Source organism: Tachysurus vachellii, chromosome 8 (assembly GCF_030014155.1).
Source record: "Tachysurus vachellii isolate PV-2020 chromosome 8, HZAU_Pvac_v1, whole genome shotgun sequence".
Classification (NCBI taxonomy): domain Eukaryota; kingdom Metazoa; phylum Chordata; class Actinopteri; order Siluriformes; family Bagridae; genus Tachysurus; species Tachysurus vachellii.
Window position 1 is genome coordinate 19,948,040 of NC_083467.1, and position 21,536 is coordinate 19,969,575.

The 21,536-nt window shown below is 40.4% G+C and overlaps 1 protein-coding gene across 2 annotated transcripts in view; it reads left to right on the top strand.

Moving 5' to 3' along the window:
• Positions 1–3,414: 3,414 nt before the first annotated feature.
• The window catches only part of adarb1b (adenosine deaminase RNA specific B1b), a 165,026-nt gene continuing 146,904 nt past the window's right edge, over positions 3,415–21,536 (top strand). For both annotated transcript variants that reach the window (XM_060876839.1, XM_060876841.1), the window contains exon 1: positions 3,415–3,633. The gene's annotated coding sequence lies outside the window, so the exon portion shown is untranslated. The remainder of the gene's footprint in view (positions 3,634–21,536) is intronic.

Here is a 21,536-nt window from a genome sequence, read left to right on the forward strand (position 1 = left end):
AAGTGTGTTTGTTTCTATGTTTTCTGTATGTAGCCTGTATGTTTTTGCTGTTTTGTTTGTTTGAATTTGAATGACATTTTTTTATTGGTATTAATCAATAAGTGTGAACGGTGAATTTATTCCCGTGTAATATACTATAGGTAATGGATATATTATTAATTATTGCTTGCTTTCACTACAGTTTTCATTGACTGTGATTTGGATAGTTGTCCTGACTAAACCACAGGTTATAATACACTTACTATGACATACTTTGTTTGTGATTTTTACCGCTCTTCTCTTCAGTTGTTGATGTTAACCATATGGATTTTACCTTGACAGAATGACTATAATACTGTTTGATTTGATGAAACATATCTGAAGCTGGTATCTCAATTTCACTCATGATGAACAACAGACGTTTTTGGATACAGTCAGTTGCTGTTTGATCAGTGAAAGAATGGATGCTTATACACGAAGTACAGAAGTTCTCTTGAGTAAATGAGAGAAGTGATGGAATACAGAGCTTGGGATAACATCTCAGATGAGGCTAATAGAGAGAGACAGAAAGTTAGAGCAAGATAGTGAGCAGGAGAGAGATCAAGAATAAAAGAATAAGAGCTTGGTGTAGAAATTATTGTACATAAAGATTCGCCAGACCATTGAGATTTAAACGTCAGGCCTTAATTTGAGTGAAAGTGTGAGAGCAAACTTTTAAAAATTTGTCTTTTATCTGACAATTACCAAGCACATAATCCCTGCCCTTGATGTTCCAGTGCAGAGTGATCAATAAACAGTGAGCTCCTATAAACATACGCACTATTGATTTCTTCTTTTCTCCTTCCAATTTGATCAGGGCTCACAGCTCAATGCACTGCCTCAGTTACAGTCAGAACACCAAATGCTTTCTGTCCTGCATATGAAACAGATTATAATGAAACATTAATTCATTAACATGGTGTTAAAGAGATAAAGAAAATGTCAGGAAGGAAAAGCTTGGAGGCATTTTTTTATGGCCAGGCCACTGGAACATTTCAGGGACTATATCACTCTCAGAAGATAAAACATTTAATACGGCCAAAGAGTATCTTCACTTATCTTGTATTCACTGGAAAATATGAATCAGTGTTCAATCTGGAAGTAATATGTGCTGTGAATACATTTTTAATGACTGTGTGGCCAGTGTGCAGGATTTCTCTCTAAGCAGTACACATTTTCCATTCATCACACACACACTTGTGCAACATGTGAATTAGTGAAGCATACAATATGCCTCCACATGAACAATGCCACCATATAGTAGGTTACATCACTCAGTCTGCTGTGTATATGTCATCTGTTAAAGCTATCAGGCTTTAAGAAAGCTGTAAAATGAATTAAATGTAAGGCTCTTAAAATTAAAGCAGCCCTTAGGCACTTTCATGGAAGAACTATGAAAATCCCATTAAGGGTATAAAGGATATAAGGCAGGGACGTACACATAACTATGTTACACTATTGCATTGCCGAGGATGTGTAGGCATCTGTTAAACGGTAAAGATCTTCAACGAGACACATCATGCAGCCAAACCACAAAATTGTATGACTTTGAGGAATTCAGCCATGAATTCCCATATTCTCCATTTAAATAATAGCCTTATTTGTTTATTAAATTGTCAGGTTTTTAGATTATGAGTTGTTGAACTGAAACTGAAATGAACTCAGACTGTGCCAATCATTATAAAACCTGGTAGCTTTCTTTTGGAATAATACAGTAATAGTAATATTAGAAAGCAGACCAAGTCTTTATGCTCATCTCTTCCCTGATTATGATGGCAAGCCACAGATTAATTTTATTGTTGTGCACACAATGTTTTCCCATTCTTACAGTGTCACGTTTCTCATTATGGGATCGAAAATGGTCATTAAAGCACTCTCTATGCCAAGGCTGATCGAGTGGTAGTCCAGAGTCCATATACAAAAAACCAAGTGAAGTACATTAGACTGCCATGGAGCTAGAGGTGAACACTTGACAATCACACCCACATCCCAGATTTAGTATTCAACCCGTTGTTATAATAACCTTCACTCTTCTGGGAAGGTTATTATAACAATGGATTGAGGCACGGGTTGTGGGGGAGGCACAGGTTGATTTCCAGTTCACCACAAGGGTGTTTATTGGCGTTGAGGTGAGGGGCAGGTCACAGACCACCCCTGGCAAACCATGCTTCATGGGTCTCGCTTTGTACACAGGGGCTTTGTCATCCTGGAGCAAATTTGGGCCGCTTAGTTCCAGTGAAGAGAAATTTAAATGCTGCAGGATATAAAGATGATCTGTATAATCGTGTGCCTTCCAGTTTGTGAGAAGAGTTTAGGGAAGGGTCACGTATGTGTGTAATAGTCAGGTGTCTAAATACTTTTGGCTGTATGGTGTATTTTAAATTAGCAAGAAGAAAAAGAAGAAGAAGAAGAAGAAGAAGAAGAAGAAGAAGAAGAAGAAGAAGAAGAAGAAGAAAAAGAAGAGGTTCTGTGCAATTTTTGTGACAGCCTACATGGATGCAGTCTCAAAGACTGTATCTCATCATCTTACCAAGATGAACTAGCTCTACAAGACTCTTTTCTGTTCTGGCACCAAGGTGGTGGAATAAACTTCCCCTAGGGGTCCAGACAGCTGAGTCACTGGCTATTTTGAAACAACGTTTGAAGACCCTTATTCATGAAACACTTCAACTAGTGTTATATATAGGCTATATAAAACTTAGAACAGTGTTTTAGACTCATGGTATCTTAAGTATGTAACCTAGTGAACCAGAGTTAATGTATCCAATGATAGAGACTTAAGCACTTTTGTACATCACTCTGGATAAGGGCATCTGCCAAAGGCTGGTAATGTAAATGTAAATGTAAATGTAAATATAATTAGCTGACAAGCAGAAAAAATCATAAGAGCTCATCACAGTCAAAGCTAACAGAAAAAAAGCTTCAAAGGTGTGTTTAAAGGTATTCATCATGAATTTGTCTATAATTTCTGGTTATATGATTTGTATTTATTGGAGTAATTGATTTTTTTGGTGAGGTGAGTAAAAGTGTTGGTTGTTTTTTTTTTATTATTTGTTGGTTTGTTTTTACTTTAAAATACCAGTCAATATATTTCCCAATCTAATTTCTGTCGCTGTGATGGAAAAAAAGATAAAGTCAATTATACAGTATACAGTAAGAATACAGTAAATTATTTCTAGTCCTCAATGACGTCCATACGACTCTGCTGTAATCAGACGAGGGCTCTGAGGTGAACAGCATGAACTTCTGGACGCCATTTAGCTTGTATACACACGTAGGTTTTACTCGTATATTTCTGACCAATCAGATTCGTTGACTCAGAGTCCATCCTCTCGAGCACGACAGTATTTGATTTCCTGGTTGTGGGCGTTTCTGTATGCGCTTCAGCCAATCAGGATGGATGTGTCTCTGCACGCTGCTCGCTCCCGACAGGATCCCAAGGCCGCTGCTGATCAAACGCGGTGCGCGCTCTTGGCTGAGCGGCGGCTCGGTTCTCTCCAACAGCGGCGGACACAAGCGGCGTTTTGAAGTTCATTTCAATGGAGCGCAACAACGACGCTGCTGCCTTCCATGAGTCCTGCGTGTAGACGCCTGCAGTAGCGCGCGTGCGCCACGGTAAGTCACGGCGTGTTCTTTGCGTAGGCTTGTGCTCGCGTTATTATTATTATTATTATTACTACACGTTTACGCGCGCGCGTGTGCGTGCGTGCGTGTGTTTATATAACGCCGTCTCCTTCATCCTAATACGCGCAAATCTCAACAATAACTTTCTGTCGGCGGGGTTTCAAAGCTCGTGCGTTCCGGTTTGCTAATAAAAGAGACACATTGTTGTCTGTCATAATGCAGTTCCGCTCAGCGCGAGCGAGTCCGGGTGCTTACCGTGCAAGGGCGGGCGGGTGCGCGTGCGTGCGTCTGCGTGTGTGTGTGCGCGTGCATATGTTTACAATAAACATACAGTGTTTGTACATAAGGCCCCGTGTTTACAAACGCAAAGCCTGCGGGATTTAAGCACACTGTTGCAGTCCAAGTGCAATTCTAAAGCGCAATGGAGTTCTGCACCTGTTCCACGCATCTCTTTCTCTCTCATTAGCATTGGTTACATACTGAACTACAGAATATGCACTAATATATATGTTTAGATAGTGTGTTTATGTTTATACAGTTAATAAGTTGGTCAGATTGTGAGGGAGCATTTAGGGAGCATCCTTGTGCAATGTGTTGTTATATGCAGAGCTCAGCATTAATATCATGGCAGTGGGATTTTTTTTCTTTTTTACACTTTAAGGCTTTAAGATTTCACTTGGCCCTTATGGCATAATCATCATAATCTTACTGATGGTACTAAACTGTACATGAACATTAATGTTATACTTAGAAAGAACTTTAACTACACATGTTTTATCTAAAAAAGGTGCCTGTACCATGTAACGTACATTTTTTAAAAGCTTCTCTCCGAATGTCATTAAAGTGTAATCGTGACCCTTATATATTTGTAGTATGTTTGTAGTATGTTTGTAGTTAGTGTAAAGCCTTCCAATGAACACATTGTGCTTTTAACTGATACCCAGTAGTTGTAAACTGACCTTGATTTGAAGAAGTTATATGTTACAGCTGTCATTGAAAATTCCATCAGATTATAGCGTTCACATAAACCAAAGGAGTCTGGACTTTTCGGTACTCAGCTTTAGGATACACTTATTGAATTGTGCTGCTGTTTACGTTCTGTAGTCTAAAGAAAAACACCAGAACACATTTTTTTTGCGAATGCTCCTCTCTATTTCTCTCCCCGTTAGAAATCCTCAAATAGCTTTGTGCACATGTTGCTACAGAATCTACAACAGCTGAAATAAAATCTAAGCCAGCATTTCCATTTGACTTACCATTGCTGCACATTACCGTAATAGAGCATCACCGTCTTCCTGCCAACCGCTATAACTGTTCATTCCTGCTTCTCTCTCTTGTGTGTTAAACCAGATTCAGCCATAGATATGAGACCTGTGAGTCCTCTGCCCAGAACCACACACAGCAGCCCTCATATTTAGCACCCAGCGGCAGTGCCGCATTACTGACTTTGCCACTGAAAAGATAGCCGAGGACATTGTACTCTCACAGCAGACTTGCTCATGAATGCCGTAAGCAAAGTCTTCTATTAGCCCCAGATAAAAAGCTGCAGCGCACATTATTAGCAAGCTGTCATGAAGAATAAATACATTTATTTGAAGATGAATTCTAAAGCATGACTAATTACTGACGGAACTGAGGTCTTTCTGTCAACCTGAAATCCTCAGCCCTTTGTCATTCTTGTCAGATTTTTTGCTTCATTTGTGAGTATTTTTACTCTCCAGACATTTCCTCAAAGCATGTGGGTTTGTGTGTCTGTTGCTCCTATCTTATTACATCCTACCCCCCGTGTCTGAAATGGGGAATGCCATTTTCCCTAATCCCCACAAAGTGCAAAGTGTATTAAGGGTGCTCAGAATCGCCTTGGCTATGTTGTCTGGACACTAAGCTTAATGCACTGCAATGTAGAATTTAATATGTGTTGGACGTCACTTGCAATCAGAGAATATGATATTAAGGAATATGAATGGGATAATAGGATGAAACGGATAATATTCCTTAAATGGTGCACTGGCTGTAATGTATATGCTGTTATATAGATAAGCAGGAACAGAACTTAGTCATGATTTTCCATTGCTTGCTTCTGTTGCTGCTCTCGTCTATAGTGTTTATTCTTCCTCCAAGTTAGGGCAGCACAATATGCAAAGAAGAACACACTTTTTCACATGCTTTTATGCTGAAAATAATCAGTGATATGGTGGTGGTGTGAAGTTACCAAGCTGAAGTTGTTATTATTATTATTATTAATAAAATATATATATTTTAAATGAAAGCATGCATCAAGTTTCTTCTGAGTTCTTATACCACAGCAGTATGCTAGCAATAAGCTATTTTTATTTGATAAAGAGTGACGTCATGCATCTGTTTATTTAACATAACAACCTGTCTGTACTGTCATCACTTGCGTTATAGCAGCTATAAAAATCTAGTCCCTTATTTACCGTTTCACCTTCAAGTTAACAGCTGAACATGTTACGTCAAACCCTAAAAGAAGTTCCTGTCTCCAAGACCCGATACTGGAGACAAGTCCTAAAAATGCTAAATGCATGTTTCTTTAAAAAAAAAAACAACAACAAAAATGTGTTTTTCTTACAAGTTCCTGTGTAATCTGTTCTTATAGACGTTATAGACGCATTAATGAAAAGCTGGGATTTAGAATTTTTGAGTTCGAGCTGGCCTTCCAGGTCGAGCCGCCGGTCTAGAAAATTCATCAACACCTCACTAATCTGCATCAGCAGTATTCAGCAGTGCTGTGGTATAAATCTTTTGTTTGTCATTGTACTAATTAAAGGTCTTATATATTGTAGAGAGGTGCAATCTGCAATATTAAAGATTAAATGTGCCACTGAATCATGGCACTCATGAGCCAAGGTAAATAACACGTTAAATGAATGTACACACATTTGTTGGATATTTTTTATATATATATATATAATGTAATTAATATATATATATATATATATATATATATATATATATATATATATATATATATATATATATATATATATATATATATATATATTAATGTAATTGCAGCGTTGATGTTTTGACGTGCCCTGTGTGCACGCGTATGTCTTGCGTCCGCTCCTAGTTACGCTAGGGAACCCGGGTTGACCTTGTAGCCTTGAGCCTGTCAAAACAGAGAGCTCATTAACAGTGTATATGGGCTGGAACCTTGTGTGTATATGCAGTACACATCAGTTAATCAGTTTCGACCGTCTGATGGGGATAACAGCACTCGGTCAGCTTTGGGTAACCAACGAGGACTTTAGCTCAAGGGCACACAAAAGCCACTTTGATTATCAGCTCTTTTGTTAAAGGCAGAGTTCAGAGTTGACGGTTCGTCTAGCTCACGCATATTATTCTCCTGAGTAGTGTTTTGCGGCAAAACATGTCAAATTAAATTTGCTTCCTACTCTCAGCGTAGAGTAAATATCCGACAATTACTGCAGTGAGAGCTTGCAGCACTAATATTATTACGTTCAGTCCTTAGGGACTATTGAATTTTTCAGCAGCAGTGGTAAATACAGTTACTATATGGTAGGATGCACCGGAATAATAAACCCAGAGCTTCCAGTGAGCTTCTGCACATTATTTTAGTGGTTTTAAAGGTGATCTAATTCTTTCTTATAACACTGCACTGCAAAGATCCCCTTCTTAATATTAAACAGGTTAAAAGACGAGGCATCCGGAGGCAAAGCAGTGAGCTCGCGGATGTGCTGCCGAAGCTAAGGAAGAGGACAATATAATAAAATCCACCCTGTAAGAATGCTGATAAAGAGGCTCTCTGTGATTGTTTCCACTTTTATTTTAGCGCTTTATTAGGTGGAAGTGCTGCTGGGTAACATAGCAGATGATTAGTCTCTGAAAGCGTTTCACAGCTTGTCAGTGTAATCTATAATATATTACACCGCATATATGTGCATGCGCCGATGTACAGTGATAAAGATTTTTTTTATATATAAACTATATATACAGTATATCAGTCACAAGACATGGTTTTCTTTTATATAATTTATTATTGCCCATTTTGGCTGAGTGAATTGCAGATTCATTTGAACAGGTGGTTTTGCAGAAAGAGTCTGTATCAATCCAGGCAGTAAATCTCGGCCCTGTGCCGTCTTCTTCGTCACGCTGTCTGTTTCACCGGAAGACGTCCGTATCGTACGAGAGCTGCTGAGCTTGTGTAAATTTATGTGAAGCGAAGCCTTAAATGATCGAATCGTATGATCGGCATTGAGATGCCATGAGTGTAAATATGATGAAATAACGAAACGTTTGCGTGTATGTTCAGTTTGAAGAAGAAGCTGCCTTTATTATCATCATCACACATACGTTACAGCAGAGTGAAATGCTATTTTTTTGCGTCTCCCAGTACTGGAGTTCAGGGTCAAAGAGGATACAGCGTCTCTGGCGTGGAGAGGATTACGAGGCTTGCTCAGGGACCCCACAAGGGGCAGCTTGCAGTGTGGGGCTTGAACCCTGATCTTCCAGATATCAACTCTTGAGGCTTAACCACCTGAGCTACCACTGTTCCAAATGACAAAAGAAATGGCACCCTATGATTTATTGTATGCATATTGTAGCTGGCTGGAAGGCGTGTGTAAGCAGGTGTGTTAACGTGGAGCTCTTTCACAGTTTAGTTTTGAGCTTTACCTTTTATGGAATGACGAGCGTTACTGACAGGATTGTAAACGCATCTGTAATTTGTAGTTTGTTTGTCCTGTGATAACACGCACACCCTTGCCGAAAGAGTTTTAAATTGGGTCGTGTGTGTTGAGGGTAAAATGAGATTCTGTCTGTTGATGAAACCGCTGCGAAAATGCCAGGGACGTCCTATGAGGCTCCCAGAAGCCGCATCCCTACTGCCCTGTCTCATCCTCTACTAAATCCGTCTGAGTCGCATCCTGCAGGTCACTGCTATTACTCATGCCGAGACCTTTTCTTTGTATTTATATCCACTGCATAATGGCCGTAAGTACAGGTAAAAGGGCTTCTGCAGCAATGAGAACGAGCCAGCTGCTCAAACAGGGGGCAGGCCAGAAGTCTGCGTATGTGCATTTTCTAATCCGTTTCATAACCTCTTCCAAACACGCACAGACTTTCAGTAGAATTAAAAATGAGCTCACGCACATGACAAAGTCTGTATCCATCAAGTACCCGTGATGAGATCATAGTTTATTTGCGCAGAGCGGAAGGTCACAACGTGTACGCCATGCCGTCTTATTGAAGCTTAACCGTTTTTTTTTCTGCACGCTCGTGTCTTCCGTTAAGGCTACAGAGCAATAAATGACTCTTGTTTTGAATAGAATTTGCTCCAGATAACAATTTATCTTTGTTAATCACTCCCGTGGTCTGCTTAGATCTTTGTCTCCAAATAGTCACTATAATACCCCCCTAACCGCATCATGGTTTTTTTTTTTAATATTGGATGATGTACAAATCATGTTTATAGCTAGTAATGAGTTTGGGGATTTTGCTCACTCTGCCAAGCTGTAATCCATTAAATGTATTTTTTTTTTTTTTTTTTTCTTTTCTCAAACAGAAGAGTTTAAAGCATGAAGTGGCTCACAATGTGTTGTAAGCAGCGTCGCACAGGGTCACGAGCTCTCGGGAATTGTTAACTTCCGACACCTTTACTCACCAGTTTGAATTTTAGTTATTGAAGTTATTGTCGTAAAGGCCCAGCTGGGACTAGTCCAGGCATGTATCTTGTCTGGCACATTGCAGGGAATAGATGCTTTATTTAAACTCTTTGAGGACTCGGAGACTGCAGGCGGTGCCGAGGGTGAGAGCAACCATTTCGTCATTCGCTGTTTTCAGGGCTCGCGTTCTCCATCTGACAATGCTCTTTAGTAAAACGTACATGTACGTGAGGCCGATGATTTCATTCCCGAAAACGGTCAAGTGCTTTAGTTTTGTACGAATGCTAAAAATCCAGCTCGCTGTTTATACTTCTCAAGAGTTTGCTGCTTCCCAGAGTGCTCCTGAAGTGAGTATATAATAAATAGCCAACAGGACGGCGTCTGAGCCACTAAGTGATGCAGATACTGGTGACAAATACGGAGTGACTGCAGGTCCTGTGAGGTTTGGAGCCTGGATAATCCAGCAGATGGAACAATCTCTGAGAGGTGAAAGGTGTCCGATCTTCCACTGATAAAGCTTTGTTTGGTGCTTTACTGTACAGAATGATTTATGATCTTGCAGGTAGGGCTTTTTTTCCCCTTATCCTTACACTGCTGTCTCTTTTCTGGTGTTGAGTCACTGTGTGAGGCTAAGATTCACCGATAACACAATCTCAGGTAGTTTATCGAGCCTGTGTTCATAACCTGCAATTTTGGCTTTGTCAGACCCCTATGAAGAAATGCACGTTTTTGTAGGAGAAATGGTATTTGGTTGAAGCTAATGCACCTGTCATTGGTTCAGGCATACTCGGAGTCTGTCGTATGAATTTGTGTGCGAGTGTGTTGTGAGGGTGTGCGTGCGCAAGAAGGGTGTCCGGGGAGGGTGTGCACGGGCAAGAGGGTGTGTGAGGGTGTGCGCGGGCAAGAGGGTGTGTGAGGGTGTGCACGGGCAAGAGGGTGTGCGGGGGTGTGCGCACGCAAGAGGGTGTGTGCGCGAGTACATGTGTGTGAGTGTGTGAGCGATCTTATATTGACATGATCCAGCAAAGGTCCATGAATTATACAGGCACATGCACTAAGGTCTGAAAAGCAGTGTTTATATTTGATCAGTTTCTCTCTCCCTGCAGTAGATCCTGATAAAAATGGCACAGGCTGACTGGGAAAATTCGGACGGCTGAACACAATGTTCCCTACAGGTAGCACAGCCTGAGTCTGGTATAAAAGCTGGCTTACATAAAACAATGCTTATTCCATCTGTCATATTTAAATGTCAGTCTTTGGGTTGATTTTCTGTGTGGAGTTAATGAGTAAAAGAATGATTAAGATTCACACTCAGATGAATGCATTATGTAAGCAAGAATAAGTCTCTTTTTATTTATTTTTTTTATAAACAAACAGAAGTGAAACAGATTGTGAGAGAAAGGAGGATAAAGAAACTCTGTTTTGTGGTTTCATAATAAACCCAGGTTCCAAATTGTACCTTCAGCTCTGCCATATTTACTGTGCTGAGTATGTGATGGGCTTCTCGAACCATCGTACTGCTGAATAAGAACAAGTGTGTAGACCCCGTGACTCCCTCTCACAGAATCATTATATTAGCCTCACTTCTCAAACCTGAACAAAGTGGACTAGATTACCGAGTGGAAAAATTCTCTCTTAGTCAGCTAAGTCTTTTTTTTTTTATATTCCCGAGGTTTTTGTGTAATGTTAGCGAGCTTGTTTTGTTCAGGGACAAAGACCTGCTGCTAGTTTCCTAGCTAAAATTGTTGTGGAATAGTGTTTCAAAATAAATCGGTTTCAGTTTGCTCCGTCTAAAGGCCACTATTCATATTTATCATTTACATTTACAGCATTTGGCAGACGCCCTTATCCAGAGCGACGTACATAAGTGCTTAAATCTCTAACATTGAATACATTAATGCTGGCTCACTAAGTTACATACTTAAGATACCATGAGTTTAAAACATTTGTTCAAAGTTACAATGAAAAAGTGTCAGGTGTTTTTATTTATTTATTTATTTAATTATTTATTTATTTATGAATTTTTTTAAATGCAAAAGATAAGGAAAGAAGTGCTAGTTGAAGTGTTTCCTGAATAAGTAGGTCTTCAACCGCCGCTTGATATCACATCACTTAGCATGATGAAACTAGCAGCCATGAATACAAGCTAGCATCAGGAAGGGGTTTTATGGAAAGACTATTTTTTTGTGTCTTAAGGATAGTAGCTAGCAAAGAGAAGCTATTTTGTTTTAATTTAGCTTGATTGTTTTTTTTATAGATTGTGTAGTTTACACTCTGGGTTTGACTAAAGTTATTAAGAAGTGTGATGAACATGAGAAAATGTAGCCATATTGCTAATATTCAGTAATATGACATTAAATAAACTAGATAGTTAATAGATTGATTTACACACCCATGTTATTTAAGTAGTTTAATGTTTAAGCAGTGTATGTAACCATGGTGATATTTTCGAACACATATGTGTGCTTTGTATAACAGTAATTACACATTGTGGTGGAAATTGTTTAGGGTTGTTGCTGCTGTATTGTTTCAAAAGCACTTGTTACACTTAGGACTATAAAATACTATACGTGATCACGAAAATCACACAAATGTAGAAATACAATTTTCTCTAAGATGATAATGGCACATGCAAGAGTATGTAATTTTGTGTCATTTTATGTAAGTATGTAAAAAAAAAAAAAAAATCCTCAATACAGTAACGCTAGACACTTTTTTTTCTTAATTTTCTTAACATGCTTTCCTTCTTATTACACCAGTATGGAAACACAGGCTGATTAGGACAAGGAACCGTTATCTGTTCGTGTCTAGCTGGCCCCACGCTCTGCAGTAGTCTTCAGAGGAACCCGAGGCCAAACGGAGCATCTGGAAGTTTCTCTCCTGCTCAGCAATTGTAGATTTCTTGGGAAGCGTTTTTCTGCCGGAGCGTCCGCTGCCATCTGCTCTTTGTTTGCTTGTCACTTTTCCGTCTATGCGGCTATCGACACAACTAACTTCCAAGTCTATCCGGCTCACCTTAACACGTCGAAGCTCATGCTCAGACCACAGGCTGTAAGCAAGTATAACTACCTTCAGCTACGGGTGGATGGCTTTAGAATTTAGTGACAGAATATAAAACACGTACGCAAACGTTTGTTGAGACGAGTTGGCAGAGATGGAAGATTTCTGTCTTGCTGTCATTATTTATTTGTTTTTTATTCAGTTGATTTTTTTGACAATTGGAAATCATTGAATATGCGTAATGTATATTAAAAAAACTGGCTAATTTAAAAAATAATATATATATATATATAATATAATGTGTGTGTGTGTGTATGTATGTATAATTTATTTTTTCTTTTTTAATTTATATATATATTTTTTATATATCTATCTATCTATAGCTGATGTTATCTATCTATCTATCTATTTATTTATTATAGATAATGACCTTTATTAATTGGAAAATCCTCAAAAGACCTAAACCATGTTCACAAAATTTCTACTATGTATAATCTGTTACTGTTGAGATGAATGACGATATACAGTATATATATTAGTTTAATAATGATCTTTTGCTGGAATTGGAGAAACGTTCTCATTCATACCAAAGTATCCATTTGTGCCACATTTTAATTATACATTAGCGTTACAGTTTCAGCCAAGCATTGCTGATCAAGTGGAGAGGTATTTTTTACAATTGTTCCATTTCCGTACAGGCTTTATGAGGAATGTCTACTGACAGCATATAACGTGTTTTCCAAATGGAGATCATGTTGCGTTCATCTAATCATCCTTTATATGATTGTGAGTAAATATTCAGGACATGACTGTCTTACAGTATTTCCCTCTACACGTTCTCATATTTTAGCTTAAATTTTTTTTTTTTTTTTTTTAAGGTGTTTAAAAAGCAAACATCTCAGCTTTGGTGTCTTTTTGTGGCGACTCAGCTCTGCCTTGGTATTTGATGGAGAAGGTAGTTTTTTTTTTGTTTTTTTTAAACAATTGATTTGTGCAGGAAGACTCAGGAGGTGAGAGTAAACCTGATAACCGTTGAAATGGAGTTTTTTTTTCTTTTCTCAGACACAGACTGGGCTCAGATTTGCCTTGGGTTGTGGGTGTTTCATGATTCCATACTGCGGTACATCACAGGAGGATCATTACACTTCCAAATGTCTACCACGTGCCTAAAAATTTCACAAGTATCTTAATTATTTATTTGAAAAGTGGCATTATCAAAAGTTTTAAAACAATTATTTAGTGATTATTAAACATTTGTTCCAACATCTCTCTATGCATATTGTGTGTGCCTGCCTGTGCCTGTGTGTGTCTGTGCCTGTGTGTGTCTGTGCCTGTGTGTGTCTGTGCCTGTGTGTGTCTGTGCCTGTGTGTGTCTGTGCCTGTGTGTGTCTGTGCCTGTGTGTGTCTGTGCCTGTGTGTGTCTGTGCCTGTGTGTGCCTGTGCCTGTGTGTGCCTGTGTGTGCCTGTGCCTGTGTGTGCCTGTGCCTGTGTGTGCCTGTGCCTGTGTGTGCCTGTGCCTGTGTGTGCCTGTGCCTGTGTGTGCCTGTGCCTGTGTGTGCCTGTGCCTGTGTGTGTCTGTGCCTGTGTGTGTCTGTGCCTGTGTGTGTCTGTGCCTGTGTGTGTCTGTGCCTGTGTGTGTCTGTGCCTGTGTGTGTCTGTGCCTGTGTGTGCCTGTGCCTGTGTGTGCCTGTGCCTGTGTGTGCCTGTGCCTGTGTGTGCCTGTGCCTGTGCCTGTGTGTGCCTGTGCCTGTGTGTGCCTGTGCCTGTGTGTGTCTGTGCCTGTGTGTGTCTGTGCCTGTGTGTGTCTGTGCCTGTGTGTGTCTGTGCCTGTGTGTGTCTGTGTCTGTGCCTGTGTGTGTCTGTGCCTGTGTGTCTGTGCCTGTGTGTGCCTGTGCCTGTGTGTGCCTGTGCCTGTGTGTGCCTGTGCCTGTGCCTGTGTGTGTCTGTGCCTAAACTAGAGCTTTTATTTATGCTTCTATACTTTGAGTAATTGAGCGATAAAGTAATTTTTATTTCATTTTATTTTCCCTCATATTACTTTTTAATCCATTTCACTTTAGTTGTAGTTCTTTGCACAAATTCAAAGTCCTTGATTTTATAATCTTTGCACTAATTTGTCAGCACTGTAAACATCAGCAGTATATTATGTAGTTGCTGCAGTACTTCTAGGTGTGATGGCTTCAAATAGTTAAATATTCCTTATCAGTCTTTGTCGGTCATCTAATCATTTAAGAAAGAATTGTGATTCTTCTAGAATTTTTTTCTCAACCTGTCTTATTTATATCTTTGGCTAATTTTTGCAAATTGGAAACCATTGGATTTATTTCATTGTTATTAGATAACTATCCGGATAAGCCGAATAATATTTCTGGACCTACATCAGATAGGTAATCTATGTAGGCTGTGTCTGTGCTAGGAAATGAGTATCTTCCTCAAACCCTCAGGAAGCATCGCCTCCTCGATACGTCTCTTTTAAATGTCATCTTTATTTTATTGTTCTGCATCTTAAAGCCAGCCAGGGCTCGGTTTAGATTCGTTGTTTGGCAGGAGACAGTAGAAAATAGCGTTTCTTGGAGTGTCTTAAAACTGAAAGAAAAGTGTGAAAACTTTCCCCACAGGAAACGACAGAATCTTTAGCTTAGGGTTTTTTTTTTTTGTTGTTGTTGTTTGTTTTTTTGTTTTTCTTTGAGAAGGACATTTTCCTAAACTGCTAACATTGTCAGTACTTACCACATTGTCATTATAAGAAGAAGGAAAAGCAGCACTGATGCACGGAAAAAAAAAAAGGAAAATGCATTTTAATGTGTAGTTTGAGAATGGCAATAAACGACAAGGTAACTGTCGGACCATGCACTGTAACCTGAGCAGGAAGATGGCATCGGTACACCGGCCACCTGGACCAGAGACCTGGTGTGTTACACCACTGATTGATGATGCTGAAAGATGTGTAAGTCAAGTGCACCTGGAATATGACGATCCAAAAAAAAGTGCAAAGCTCACACTGAGACAGAGTGAACTCCGAGACCTGGCAGGTGCACAATGGTTTTAAGGGCACACACACACACACACACGCGTGCTTTGAATTTGATCGGCTTATTTAAAGCAGGTCTGACTGGTTTTACTGAACGCTCCTCATTTTGAAATTCTCTGTTTTAGTAACACAACAAACACTGAGTGGGTTCGACAACTTGTTTCGTAAACTGCCATTACAACGAATTAATCTAAATTAAGCCTTTTTTTTTTTTCTCCCTTTCTGCCCTGCGTCCTGGTTCATATAAAAAAATTCAGGACATCTGTTTCTTCGCCCTAACCGCAGACGTAGCAGCGCAGAAATACAAAATCTCTGCGGTCCTGCTGACGCTCTGTCTTCCTGCAGACACGTGCTGTAGCACATCTGAAAGCCCGATTCCCAACAGATGTCTCACAAGCTATTATTGCAACTACTCTATCTGGCATCCTCTTACAGATGACACCATCTCTTCCACACCTACCAGAGAGCGCCTGCTTCTAATATAGATCTTCTTCCTTTCTTACCATCCCTTCATTCATCTGTGCACGTCGGTGAAGCTTTAGTTTTAGACTCTACATAATATAGCTGTACATATAACTAGATAGCTGCTAGTTTCTGATTTGTTCTCACCTGCCTCTCTGACACTAGAGATTGTTCATCATTATTTTATGGAGCAGCACTGACTTTTTTTTTTTTTTTTAATTTTTTTTTTAAATTACCCTTAGGGTTTTGTCAGCATGTTGTTTTTCGTATCTTTCTCTCTCAGCAGGGTGAATCTGCAATGATTATTTAGCTCCTGTCAATCGACACGGTCTCTTTGTTGGATTATTACCTTTTTTATCCTCTTATATTTACACATGGCAACATAACTGCTCGAATACCCGAGACGTTTCTGCCATTGTCATTATTTTCCATTATAGCAAACTTGAACTGAAACTTTTTAACCAGTTGTTTGATTTTCCTCCTATTTCTTTTTTGAGCTGCTTCTGAATAGCATTTACACTTCTTCATAATATTTGGCACTATTTTTCAGCATCTTCAACATCAGCAGCATATAAAGTGGTTGACATGTAGATTCTTATATATAGACATATATAGATTGTAGCGTGTTACTTCGATGTGTGATATATTTACTTTTTTTCAGAATTCATTCGTCCTGCTGGAATAGTTCAAGACTCTGATTATGGTGATGTGTACGATGATTTTGAATCATTTGATAGAATTGAGATTCATCCTGAATTTAGATTTCCTCATCTTGTTTTATAGATATTAATTAGAGGGATGTGGTAGCTCAGTGGTTAAGGTGTTCGACTACTGATCAGAAGGTCATTGGTTCAAATCCCAGGTCCACCACCAAGTTGCCACTGCAGGGCCCCTGAGCAAGGCCCTTAACCCTCAATGGCTCAGGTGTATAAACTGAACTAAACATTGTAAGTCACTCTGGATAAGAGTGTCTGCTAAATGCTGTAAATGTCACATGTCATATTACTCTGTACAAAAGCGTAGCCTTGTTTTACTTTAGAATAAAGTGTTGATTGTTAAACTACTGATAATGCTAATCCAGTATGTGATTAGCATTACTAGTAGTTCAACTAGGAGTCTATTAGCATAAGGCCAACAATGGACGTTTATACTGCTTTATTATAGAAGGACACATCCTCCTTTTCTCTGCAATGTGAGATATTTCCTCGAATGGATTCTATTATCTGAAAGCTGTCATTCCCTCTCTTTATCTTGAAGTTGATAAGATGATGAGTTTGCAGTCTTGAAGGCTTTCCTACAGTGGACAATTCAGGCATTGGTGATGCCTCTGAAAAACGTGAAATAAGCATCTCCTTACAGATGTTTTTCAACCGGTTCAAGCCCCAGCGCCGCCAAGCTGCCTCTGTTGGGCCCTTGAGCAAGGCCCTTAACCTTCTCTGATCTGAGGGTGTTGAATTATGGTTGACTGTGGTCTGACCCCAACTTCCAAAGTTGGTATATGCGAAGAAAGAATTTGACTAATGTTATGACAGAATAAAATATTCTATTCTATTCTATTTTAGGCTGCAAAGGAAATCGTATTCCTGAGTATACTTAAAACCTCAGTTTGCTTTCACGTGTATTTAAAAAGCAGTGCTGTTATTTAACTGGCAGCTTATTAATTTGGGAAATATCTTAAAGTATTGTGATTTAATGTGTGTGTGCATATAATATGTATTTGTGTATCATCATCCCCTTCTCTCTCTTTCTCGCGTCGGTCATCTCGCACGTTTTCAACGCCTCAGCTGACTGACAGCTGCCCCCACTGAGACCTCATGATGAAGCTCACACATAGTAAGCACCAGCAGCAGACTTTCTAGAAACGTTTCAACGCCGTGTCTCACCCACAGACTCCTATCAGGGTCGCGTTAGTGGATATCACTCTCCTCTGATCGTGCACCTCTTAATCTACAAGGGCTTCTGTGATGTGCTTTTAATTAGTGGCGCTCAGGTTCCGATGGGTGTAAAAGAAGACGTGGGTTAATATTTATTCATTCTCTCCTCTATGTGCGTTCTCGCCTGCCTCTATTTATGTCCATACCCTTATTTGGCTATTTCAGCTTGTAATCTTCTGCAGTGCTTCTCCCTATAAAAAAGAACTATTTAAGATCATGAGTATGAAGGAAGTGTTTTGTTAAAAATGTTTGGGTTTTTTTTTTTTTTTTTTTTTTATTTTTTAAATCGACATCTCTGTAGAAGCCTTGATGAGAACAAAGAGAATGAAATCCACCCATACAGCCATGTTCAAGAAAAGAACAGCTCAATCTCAGTCTTCCTACCTGATGTTTAAATACTTCACATAGTCTTTAATTGAAGGCCATCTCTTGCTAGCTTTAAATCTCTCCTGTTAAACACTAAGACAGAGGTCCCTTAAGTACCACCATGGTTTTTTAATGAGGTAGTAATGGCACAGGCCTCGATCCCCCACTGGTCTGTATGCAGCAGCAGAAAAGGCAAGCAGCTCCGAGACGTCTTCACCGTGACCTTCAGAATAACGGCCCACGATGGCTGCACGCTGGGCACAATTAAAGGCTACCAGCAGATGAAATGAACTCGAGGGTTTGTCAGGCTGAAGCCCTGGATTTGTGACCCTGCTGGTTGGTCCTAGCTGAGTGATTGACGGTTTGTCCTTCTGACTCGCTCACATTTTTTTATGTTTTGTTTAAGACGTGAGCCAAAACTAGAAGATTTGGGCCTTCATTGTAACCTGGGTGCTCAGCGTGAATAGTGTCATTTGAGTATATTTATAGTTTCCTAGTTGCTTGGTTGGGAAATAGTTTCAAACTTTAGCACAGACTACTGGTTCTGAATCGGTTGTTTGATGGTTATGTATTTAGATGGCGTGAATTATCTAACATGCAGCTATGTGGAAACAGGAATTGGAGCAATAAATAAAATCATATAACTTTTACATGTGACTCAGTGTTTGAACAAATCCCATATAAAATGTCTGTATAAATATTGGTCATTTTGTAAGCTCGGATATTTGCACAGAGATGCAATGGTCATGTTTCTTTCGAGTTGCTATATGACACGTACCTTTAATTTAACGCTGTCATTTTGAAACCGACAGCTTTTACCGTGTCCTTGGATTCCCTGAGTGACGTGCACCAGCTCGGAGTAGAAACACAGTATTTTCTTCTGACTCATTAAGGACTTTTTTTGCACTGTAGCTTTAAACCTGATTGGAACAAGGGAATGGTGCAGCATCACATCTGGTTTTAGCTATTACATCTGGAATATTACCACAGTACTGGGCAGTCCAAGCTGTGTGTGTGTGTGTGTGTGTGTGTGTGTGTGTGTGTGTGTTTTTAAAACAAAACAAAAAAAGAAATTGCTGTTCCATTACTAATTGAAGAGACGAGTTTATTTTAAAAGCTTGAATTTCTTTCTCGTTAAAGAACTCATGCCTGTTGTAAGGTCTGTGTGCGTATGCGTACACTAGCTTTGTTTAACTACTCTGCTTTCATTATTTCATTAATATTATAATTAATGATTATCTAATAAATAATATAATGTTTTGCATGCTACGTCTAATGCAATTAGGGGATCATATTAATTACAACTGGACAGTATCCATGATGATGGGTTTTAGTGTGGAAAACTGGCTAAGATAATTAAGTTGGAACATGTGCTTATAGCCCATAATAGTGCACTTGCATTACTCTTGCATCAAGCTACATGATTCAGTACTGATGGATGACAGGAGTGGATAGAGATGTTTAGAAGTCTTAACCCTAACCCTAACCCTAGTCTTGTCCCTGATTATGAGTCTAAAGGTTATGAGATTAAATCTGTGGGCTGAGTCTCAGGGCTGAGCGATGTGTTGAATCTCAAGTCTGAGCTTGTGGGACGAGTCTAGTCTTAGGTCTCTGAGCTTGGGGGACAAGTTGAGTCTCAGGTCGCTGAGCTCGGGGGAAGAGTCTAGTATCAGGTCTCTGAGCTTGGGGGACGAGTCTAGTCTCAGGTCTCTGAGGTTGGGGGACGAGTCAGGTCTCTGGTCTCTGAAGTCTTAGGACTGAGAGTTGAGTTGAATCTCAAGTCTGAGCTTGTGGGACGAGTCTAGTCTTAGGTCTCTGAGCTTGGGGGACAAGTTGAGTCTCAAGTCTCTAAACTTGGGGGACGAGTCTAGTCTCAGGTCTCTGAGCTTGGGGGACGAGTCGGGTCTCAGGTCTCTGAGCTTGGGCGACAAATTTAGTTTCAGTTCTCTGAGCTTGGGGGACGAGTCAGGTCTCTGAAGTCTTAGGACTGAGAGTTGAGTTGAATCTCAAGTCTGAGCTCGGGGGACGAGTCGAGTCTCAGGTCTCTGAGCTCGGGGGATGAGTCGAGTCTCGGGTCTCTGAGCTCGGGGGACGAGTCGAGTCTCGGGTCTCTGAGCTCGGGGGACGAGTCGAGTCTCGGGTCTCTGAGCTCGGGGGACGAGTCGAGTCTCGGGTCTCTGAGCTCGGGGGACGAGTCGAGTCTCGGGTCTCTGAGCTCGGGGGACGAGTCGAGTCTCGGGTCTCTGAGCTCGGGGGACGAGTCGAGTCTCGGGTCTCTGAGCTCGGGGGACGAGTCGAGTCTCGGGTCTCTGAGCTCGGGGGACGAGTCGAGTCTCGGGTCTCTGAGCTCGGGGGACGAGTCGAGTCTCGGGTCTCTGAGCTCGGGGGACGAGTCGAGTCTCGGGTCTCTGAGCTCGGGGGACGAGTCGAGTCTCAGGTCTCTGAGCTCGGGGGACGAGTCGAGTCTCAGGTCTCTGAGCTCGGGGGACGAGTCGCGTCTCAGGTCTCTGAGCTCGGGGGACGAGTCGCGTCTCGGGTCTCTGAGCTCGGGGGACGAGTCGAGTCTCGGGTCTCTGAGCTCGGGGGACGAGTCGAGTCTCAGGTCTCTGAGCTCGGGGGACGAGTCGAGTCTCTGAGCCCGGGGGATAAATCTGTATTCATGCACTCAGATTGCAAATTGAATTTTCTTACTTCTCAGTAACACACTGCTATATTATTTCTAAGAGATACACTGCAGTGCTTTTTTTTCTGGTGTTATGATATACTGCAGCAAGCTGTACACAAATAGCATGACAATAAATTACTGTGTCTGGCAGATACGGAAATGGCCGACAACGCTGCATAAACGAGTTCAGAAAAGAACAGAGCTATTTGTTTTTCTGTGTAATTCTGGAAGTCCTTCATTAATTTAATTGACTTTCACTTATGTTTTTGTCCAAGCTGAAATTTCAGGAGTCTTCACATTATATGGGGCTATATTGTGCTACAATGGGGCTACAATGACACTTTTTTACAAAATCTTTTTTTTTTTTAAAGAAGGTAGATGATTTCCCCTGTCTGTCTGTCTGTCTGTCCATTTAAAATAACTTCGTACTTTTCCCTTGCTGCATCAGTTCAAAGAGACGGGAAGTAAAAAAAAACAAAAAAAAAGGTTTCATTGAAATCAAAGCTTCTGAGGTTTTTACACATGCCCAGTATCATAACGTAAGCATTCAGTTTCAATGTGAACGTTTGGAACGTCAGTGTAGACCGAGAACATTTTAAAAAGAAAATGCAGTTGTCTGATTTGTCTGGATCAGTGAGAACGTAGCACTGATCCAGAATCACCAGTCGATCATGAATCACCAGCCAGTCAAGTCTAAGTTAGGTTGAGAATTTGGGAACCTGAGACCCAACATGCGACTCGACTCTCGAGCTCCTGACTCAAGTCAACTACTTGTTACTGGAACATTTCCA